The sequence below is a fragment of the Octopus sinensis genome, linkage group LG22 (genome assembly GCF_006345805.1).
Source record: "Octopus sinensis linkage group LG22, ASM634580v1, whole genome shotgun sequence".
Lineage (NCBI taxonomy): Eukaryota > Metazoa > Mollusca > Cephalopoda > Octopoda > Octopodidae > Octopus > Octopus sinensis.
Window position 1 is genome coordinate 25,648,242 of NC_043018.1, and position 10,000 is coordinate 25,658,241.

Genomic DNA, 10,000 nt, shown 5'->3' on the forward strand with positions numbered 1-10,000 from the left:
ACACACACACACACACACGAATGTATGCAAACACACGCATATGCCCACACACTAATCTTTCTCTCTGTATGTATACACATATATACATACATACACACACACACATATATATGTGAGAAGAAAACACTAAAACCAATAAAAAAAGTAAAAACAGTAAAAAACAGAACAATGAGAACAAAACAATAAAAACAAATGGTGAAGGCTGTTAAGCCAAGATGATAGGAAAATTATTATGAATACTAGGAAGACGAGCTTATGAAGGAGACATATATATATATATATATATATATATACACACACACACATACATATACATCCTCCTATCACACATCTACATCCACACATCATCATCGTTTAATGTCCGTTTTCCATGCTAGCATGGGTTGGACGGTTCGACAGGGGTCTGGGAAGCCAGGGAGCTTCACCAGGCCCCAGTCTGATCTGGCAGTGTTTCTACAGCTGGATGCCCTTCCTAAAGCCAACCACTCCGTGAGTGTAGTGGGTGCTTTTTACATGCCACCGGCACAGGTGCCAGGGAAGGCTGGAAACGGCCACGATTGGTTGGTGGTTTTTACGTGCCACCGGTATGGAAGCCAGTCAAGGTGGCGCTGGCATCGGCCACGTATGGATGGTGCTTTTTATGTGCCACCAGCACAGATGCCAGGGTAGGCTGGCAACGGCCATGAACGGTTGGTGCTTTTTATGTGCCACTAGGATGGAAGCCAGTCAAGGCGGTGCTAGCATCGGCCACGTACGGATGGTGCTTTTTACGTGCCTGGGGAGGCTGGCATCGACCACGATCGGTTGCAGCTCTTTACATGCCATGGCACGGAAGCCAGTCAAAGCGGCACTCCATATAAATATATGTATATGTATATTTTCAGAAGTCAAACACATATTTTGATAAAAAAATGGATGGAAAGGCATATTCGAAATGCACTGAATGCACAGACGAATGGAAAACAAACACAGAGGGTCACCAATTCCTCATCAGTTATCAGCCAAAGTGTCAAGAGCACTTTTGTGCCATTATCGATTCCATTGCATCCACCTTGGAGGCAACCAGCAAGAAAGCTTGCTGGGAATGCGACCAAAGCATAACGAAATAAGGTAATGCAGGATAAATTCAAAGGCGCAGGAGTGGCTGTGTGGTAAGTAGCTTGCTTACCAACCACATGGTTCCGGGTTCAGTCCTACTGCGTGGCATCTTGTGCAAATGTCTTCTGCTATAGCCCCATGCCGACCAATGCCTTGTGAGTGGATTTGGTAGACGGAAACTGAAAGAAGCCCTTTGTATATATGTATGTGTGTGTATATGTTTGTGTGTCTGTGTTTGTCCCCCTAGCATTGCTTGACAACCAATGCTGGTGTGTTTATGTCCCCGTCACTTAGCGGTTCGGCAAAAGAGACCGATAGAATAAGTACTGGGCTTACAAAGAATAAGTCCCGGGGTCGATGTGCTCGACTAAAGGCGGTGCTCCAGCATGGCCACAGTCAAATGACTGAAACAATTAAAAGAGAGAAAGAGAGAACAGTGTGAATAGATAAGCATTACCTGGCAGAAACTTTCTACCTGTTTTATGTGCAAACCAGCCAGATATGGCCTCTCACACCAAACCTACAATGTCATACTAAAAATATACAATCACATCATTGAAATCTCAAAGCTACAAGATAATACATGATTAATTACAAGCAATGTCAATATGGCAATCGTTCAATTATCGCAGGTGTTAGGTTCGAAACCCTCCCCCCTCACAATATCCACAAAGTAGAAACAATACTGTACTGTTTATTTTTTAAATTATATTTATAATTTCTATATCATCATCATCATCGTTTAACGTCCGCTTTCCATGCTAGCATGGGTTGGACAGTTTGACTGTGGGCTGGCGAACCAGATGGCTGCACCAGGCTCCAGTCTTGATCTGGCAGAGTTTCTACTGCTGGATGCCCTTCCTAATGCCAACCACTCCAAGAGTGTAGTGGGTGCTTTTACGTGCCACCAGCATGGGGGGCCAGTCAGGCGGTACTGGCAACGACCTTGCTCGAATTTTTTTTTTACACATGCCAAACAAATGCAAAACAATGTCACACACTCGCCTCCCGAGTTTTGTTTTCCATACAGTATATTCAATTCTTTGTTTACTCATCTACGGTACACTACGTATTTTCTTTTGATATATTTTAATTAATGTGTTATATAGTGCAGTGCAGTACTGCATTTTTTTATTTATTAATTTATTAATTTTTAAGTGTGAAAATGCTTATTTTATCACAGAAATAACTAAAATCTAAAAAAATATAAATGCCTATTGGCTGCAGAAACCCATGATATACTGAGGAGTCCATGTGGGCCTAATGAGTGTTGGGCCTCTCTGAGGCAATGACTGAGGCCTTTGGCGTTATGTTGTGCTTGAGATGAAGACCCGTCAAGCTGAGCAGAATTGCAGTCATGGCAGATACTGGTGTCACGCAAATGGCACCTATGCTGGTGGCACATAAAAGCACCCATTACACTCTTGGAGCAGTTGGCATTTAGAAGGGCATCCAGCCATAGAAACCATGCCAAATCAGACTGGAGTCTGGTGCAGCCTTCCAGCTTGTCAGCCCCAGTGAAACCATTCAACCCATGGACAATGGAAGTTAAATGATGATGATTTTCCAGAAAAATCCATGATGTACTGAGGGCACGATAGATGAACTACAATATGGCGAGTGATTACTTCTCTCAGTTTCTGTCTCCCAAATCCTCTCACAAGTCTTTAGTCAGCCTGAGGATATGGTAGAAGACACTTGCCTAAGGTGCCACGCGGTGAGACTGAACCTTAAACCATGTGGTTGGGAAGGAAGTTTCTTATCATACAGCCATGCCTGAACCTATGCGCACAAACACACACATTATTGACAAAGTAATCTGAATGCTTAAGGGTTAAAGTGCATTTGGTAGTGGGGCCCTGGTTTCAGAGCCCCAAGATTTTGGGGTGTGTGGAATCACCTTTTAACCTCTATTGGTATCTCTCCATCCTGAAGGAGGCCAGATTTACTGTAATGTTTATATGCATCCCTTATTTGTTGCATATTGACTCTGTACGAACTCCTTCTCTCAACATTATTACATAATATATATTGTTTGTTTATCTCTTTTATTTTACACACACACACACACACACACACACACACAGACACACACACACAATGTTATATTTTATAAGAGGTATGGTGAAAGTGATTTTGAAGTTTTGGGCTGTTCACCTTCATCAGATTGATATCAAACTGTGTGTGTGTGTGTGTGTGTGTGTTGCATGCATGCGTGTGTGTGTGTATAAATATATATGTAAGGCGGCGAACTGGCAGAATCCTTAGTATGCTGGGTGAAATGTGTAACTGTATTTCGTCTGCCACTACGTTCTGAATTCAAATTCCGCCAAGGTCAACTTTGCCTTTCATCCTTTCGAGGTCGATAAATTAAGTACTAGTTATGCACTGGGGTCGATATAATCGACTTAATCCGTGTGTCTGTCCTTGTTTGTCCCCTCTGTGTTTAGCCCCTTGTGGGTAGTAAAGAAATAAGTATAAATATATATGTATGCATATGTATGTATGTATGTGTGTGTGTGGAGTGTCATGCGTGATGGGGAGACACCAGTATGACAATCCTTTGTGATGTACTTTCCAGGCTAATCTTGTTTCTTCATTTCCTGCATTCTCGAACATTCCTTTCTTGAACATTTTGGTAGTGGTGGTGGTGGTTGTGGTGGTGGTTGTGGTGGTAGTTGTAGTGGTGGTTGTGGTCGTGGTTGTGTTGTTCATGTTGTAGTGGTGGTGATGGTAGCGGTGGTAGTGTATTGTTGCTATGAATGTGGTAGTCATAGGAAATGTAGTAATGGTGGTGAGCATGTATTTCTCTCATCACAGGACTCTCCCTGTTGACTACACTGCACCAAACTGTACATTTTGCTTTTCTTTTTCCTTCTTTCTCACTTCATAATAATTGTTAAGAGTAATGATTATTAAGAGTATGAAGTACTCTTTATAATTATTATTACTAATTATTATTACTAATATATACTCCAGACAATATTACTATCCAGTGAAGCGAACATGAGTTTACCTATAGGAAAATTCACAGTGATAAACAACTAACAGCAGTTACAGATGTTAAAAAAAAAAAAAAAATTTATAGGCGTAGGAGTGGCTGTGTGGTAAGCAGCTTGCTTACCAACCACATGGTTCCAGGTTCATTCCCACTGCGTGGAACCTTGGGTAAGTGTCTTCTACTATAGCCCCGGGCTAACCAAAGCCTTGTCAGTGGATTTGGTAGACGGAAACTGAAAGAAGCCCGTCGTATATATATATGTATATATATATATATATATATATATATATATATATATATGTATGTGTGTGTATATGTTTGTGTGTCTGTGTTTGTCACCCCAACATCGCTTGACAACCGATGCTGGTGTGTTTACGTCCCCGTCACTTAGCGGTTCGGCAAAAGAGACCGATAGAATAAGTACTAGGCTTACAAAGAATAAGTCCTGGGGTCGATTTGCTCGACTAAAAAAGGTTGACTGAAACAAGTAAAAGAGTAAAAGAGTAAAGAGTGTGGTTAGCTATAAACTGGAACTTTACTGAGAGCCACCATGGTATCTGTCTAGATAATATAGCTCTCCAAACTGATGAGGATAGCTGTGTGAAAAAGTGTCACACTAGCAGTAGAAGGAACCTGTGGAAGAGGTAGACCCAGGAAGACCTGGGATGAGGTGGTGAAGCACGACTTTCGAATGTTGGGCCTCACCGAGATGATGACAAGTGACCGAGATCTTTGGAGATATGCTGTGCTTGTGAAGACCCGGCAAGCCAAGTGAGACCATAAGCATGGCAAATGCCAGTGCAGCATAACCAGCCCATTTAAGAGTACCCTTCTATCATTGGGCAATAAACTGTGTTTGTGAAGACCTGTAGATGCAAGTGAAGTCATTGTCGTGGCCGATGACAGTAACACCTGATTGGCACCTGTCTAGTGGCGTGTAAAAAGCAACATTTAAGCGTGGTTGATACAAGTGTCACCAGACTGGTCCCGTGCCAATGGCACGTAAAAAGCATCATTCAATCATGATCATTGCCAGTACTGTCTGACTGGCTCCTGCGTCAGTGGCACATAAAAGCACCATTTGAGCATAATCAGTACGAGCGCCACCTGACTGGCCCCCATGCCAGTGGCATGTAAAAAGCACCATTCAAGTGTGGTCAGTGCCAGTACTGCTTGATAGCCCTCATTCCAGTGGCACCTAATAAAGCACCCACTACACTCTTGGAGTGGTTGGCATTAAGAAGGACATCCAGCTGTAGAAATTTTGCCAGTTCGAATTGAAGCCTGGTGCAGCCTTCTGGCTTGCCGGCCCTCAGTCAAACCATCCAACCCATGCCAACATGGAAAGCAGATGTTAAATGATGACGATGATGATATATATATATATATATATATATACACATACATACATAATGGACTCTCACATCGTTAGACGATGTATGAGGGTACAACAGTTCCTTACTGAACAACCACACAGATGACTTGTTTATAGTGATCAAAATGTTTGTGTAGATATAAGCTCACTCCCTTGGTCAGATTGATATTACTCGTACGGGTGCAATGGGTGCCACATGTCAGATGTCGCAATGATCACAGAGCAGGGTGAAATGAAATGCTCTGCTCAAGAACACAACGCAACACCCAGTCTGGGAATTGAACCCATGATCTTGCAATCATGAGTGCAGCACCCTAGCCACTAAGCTATGCCGCCTTCACTAATATATATATATATATATATATTATATATATATATATATATGTAGGAGTCGCTGCGTGTTAAGTAGCTTGCTTACCAACCACATGGTTCTGGGTTCAGTCCCACTACGTGGCACCTTGGGCAAGTGTCTTCTACTATAGCCTCGGGCCGACCAAAGCCTTGTGAGTGGATTTAGTAGACAGAAACTGAAAGAAGCCCGTCGTATATATATATATATATATATTTCTTTATTACCCACAAGGGGCTACACACAGAGGGGACAAACAAGGACAGACAAATGGATTAAGTCGATTACATCAACCCCAGTGCGTAACTGGTACTTAATTTATCGACTCCGAAAGGATGAAAGGCAAAGTCAACCTCGGCGGAATTTGAACTCAGAACGTTGCGGCAGACGAAATACAGCTATGCATTTCGCCCGGCGTGCAAACGTTTCTGCCAGCTCGCCGCCTATATATATATATATATGTATGTATGTATGTGTGTGTGTGTGTGTGTGTGTGTTTGTATGTCTGTGTTTGTCCCCCCAATATCACTTGACAACCGATGCTGATGTGTTTACGTCCCTGTAACTTAGTGTTTCAGCAAAAGAGATCGATAGAGTAAGTACCATGCTTACAAAGAATAAGTCCTGGGGTTGGTTTGCTCGACTACAAGGCGGTGCTCCAGCATGGCCGCAGTCAAATGACTGAAACAAGTAAAAGAGTAAAGGAGTAAAGGCATGTTACAGACATTGCTGTCTTTGCTGGGGGGGGGGGGTTAATCATTAATCTAATTATTCAAAGAGAGATAAAATATAGGACATGAAACCAACAATCAGAGAAAAGGCCCAGAGGTTGAGTTGTGATATTCTAAGTGGGTTTTGAGTGGCTGGTCATTAAGCATCAAGCAGATGTCATTTGAGCCCAGCGTCTCCTTCATCTCTTGACTCCTCGTGTTTCTCTGTTTGTCCACTGACTGGTCTTACTTTTTGAATCTGGTGTCAATTTATTTCCACGACATGCATTTGTCCGCCCACATATACTGCTATGCTCTTTTACTCTTTTACTTGTTTCAGTCATTTTGACTGTGGCCATGCTGGAGCACCGCCTTTAGTTGAGCAAATCGACCCCAGCACTTATTCTTTGTAAGCCTAGTACTTATTCTATCGGTCTCTTTTGCTGAATTGCTAAGTTACAGGGACATAAACACATCAGCATCGTTTGTCAAGTGATGTTGGGGGGACAAACACAGACACACAAACATATACACACACACACACACACACACACACACACACACACACACACACACACACACACACACACACACATATATATATATATATACACACACATATATATATATATATATATACACATATATATATATATATACATATATACAATGGGCTTCTTTCAGTTTCCGTCTACCAAATCCACTCACAAGGCTTTGGTCGGCCCGAAGCTATAGTAGAAGACACTTGCCCAAGGTGCCACGCAGTGGGACTGAACCTGGAACCATGTGGTTCGTAAGCAAGCTACTTACCACACAGCGACACACATTGGTACATATACACTCTGAAACTCAGTACTACATGTTGAGATGCACACAATATAGATGCATGCATCCATGTGGCTGTGTGGTTAGTAGCTGGCTTCCTTACTACATGGTCCTATGGGTTCAGTCCCACTGCATGGAACCTTGGGCAAGTGTCTTCTACTATAAGCCTTGTGAGTAGATTTGGTAGATGGAAAATGAAAGAAGCTTGTCATACGCACACACACACACATGCGCACACACACACATGCGCACACACACACACACACACAATATTTGCTGGACATTGCCCCATCTGATTCTCATTTATTCTACAATCTTCAGAATCATTTGGATGGAAAAAAATATGAATTCTGTAGATGAGGTTGGAACAGTACTGGAGGGGTATTTTTTGTCACAGACAAGTGAATTTTGGAAGAGGGTCCTTGCAAGTTTATCAGATAGATGGAAGAGTATTGTAAAAAATGAAGGAAAGTATATTTTAGATTAATAAAGAACTTTGTTTATCTTAATATAAATCTCTAAATGAGGTAAATACCTTAGGGCACAGAAAGTGTGTCTAAAGCCAGCTGGAGGAGATGTTCTCCTGGGGCTACAAGCTACAGTAACACTCACACTTAGTGGTTAGCCATATTGAGATGGCAAATATACCTCACATTTGTTTATCTTAATTTTGAAAAATAAAAGAAGTATAAAAAAACCACATTATTTATGGGATGACCCAATATATATATATATATATATATATATATATATATATATATAATATATATATATATATATATATATATATGTATATAGACACAATTATTATTTTTAAAATACATGTTTCCTGTGGACTTCGGTATGTATGTGCAATAATATACAATAAGCAGTCAGAGTTAGCCGCTGCATACCTACAGATGTGTGCCCCAACAAATTTTCTTCCTCACAATTTTCAGAACAATGAATATTTTTTTAATGAAATTTTCTACAAATACACTTCAGATAGTGTAGATTGTAATTTTACCGGAATTTGTTTTGAAATTCCAGCTGTAGGAACCAAAACAAAACAGACTATGGAACTTGGTGCTGCCCTTGGTCTTGTCAGTTCCTGTTAAGTCATCCAACCCATGGCAGCATGGAAAAACAGACGTTAAATGATGATGATGATGAGGAGGAGTCCAACCACTGAGCCAGGCACTTCCACCATATTATGGCCACAGGATGAATAGATATTTCAACTTCCTTGATTGGTTTACCAATGCTTACCAATGTTTAATCTTGGACAGATTTTGAGTCAGCAAACCTATGCTCAGAAGTTCTCCAGCCATGACCATCCAGTCTTTTCAGAGGTGTTTTCTCTAGGACCATATTATCATCTAATGTGGTGGTTCTCAATGGCCCCTTGGAGTCCACGTGGACCATATTATCATCTAATGTGGTGGTTCTATATGGCCCCTTGGAGTCCACGTGGACCCTGGGAGTCCATGTGGTCCCTGGGAGTCCACATCGCCCCTGGGAGTCCACGTGGCCCTTGGGAGTCCATGTGGGCCCTGGGAGTCCACGTGGCCCCTGGGAGTCCACGTGGCCCCTGGGAGTCCATGTGGCTCCTGGGAGTCCACGTGGCCCCTGGGAGTCCACATGGCTCCTGTGAGTCCATGTGACCACAGGGAGTCCATGTGCCCCTTGGGAGTCCATGTGTCCCCTGGGAGTCCATGTGGGCCCTGGGAGTCCATGTGGCCCTTGGGGCTCCATATAAGATTTATTTGTTAAAATTTATGAGCAATAAGCTACTTATATTTCTACAGTATACCAAATATTTTAACAAATTTTTAAAATACATTTTCTAGTAATATTTGATAATAAAGATATATAAGCCACTTTTTAAAAACAGTGAGTAGTTATGAGGGTCCACTGGAGTGAAATAGAAATAAAATGGGTCTATAGGTAAGAAATAATTGAGAATCAGTGATCTGATATATTCTTCATTCCTCATTTAAGATAATGGTGTTTGATTTGGGTGCAGTTTGGCTGCTACTTCTAGCAGGTCAAATGACCACTTTGAGGCTTTATCATTGTATCAGTATTTACGTGTGTGTGTGTGTGTGTGCACTTTCAGGAAAGTGTCGTTAAGAAGGAGGTCATCCAAATATGTACATACTTGTCCTGGGGCGTTTGTTTCCGTGTTTTGAGTTGTGGATAAATGTGGGGTGGGAAGGGTTGAGAGAGAAAGACAGAAAGAGAGATAGAGAGAGGAAGAGAGAGAGATTATTCTATTGTTTGTTTGAGACATGAAAACAATGGCGATGAAGGGAGACAGCGATCACAAAGACATTGGTGATGATGCTAATGACTAATGACTAATGACTAATGACTAATGACGATGACGACATTGAGGTTTAGGTTGAACAGTTTATGTATGTTTAAAGAATGTCTGTCTGTGTGTCGCTATAAGATTAGCGTCCAGGCTCACCACATTCATCACTGATAATGCATACATACATGTGGAGGCGCGTGGCTTAGTGGTTAGGGTGTTGAACTCACGATTGTAAGGTTGTGGTTTCGATTCCTGGACCAGGCTATGCGTTGTGTTCTTGAGCAAAACACTTCATTTCACATTGCTCCAGTCCACTCAGCTGGCAAAAATGAGTAATCCTGCGACG

General features: G+C 41.9%; 1 protein-coding gene across 1 annotated transcript in view; it reads left to right on the forward strand.

Annotated features, from left to right (window-relative positions):
- Positions 1-10,000, forward strand: part of LOC115223231 (docking protein 6) — a 67,068-nt gene that overhangs the window by 51,414 nt on the left and 5,654 nt on the right. The window lies entirely within an intron of this gene.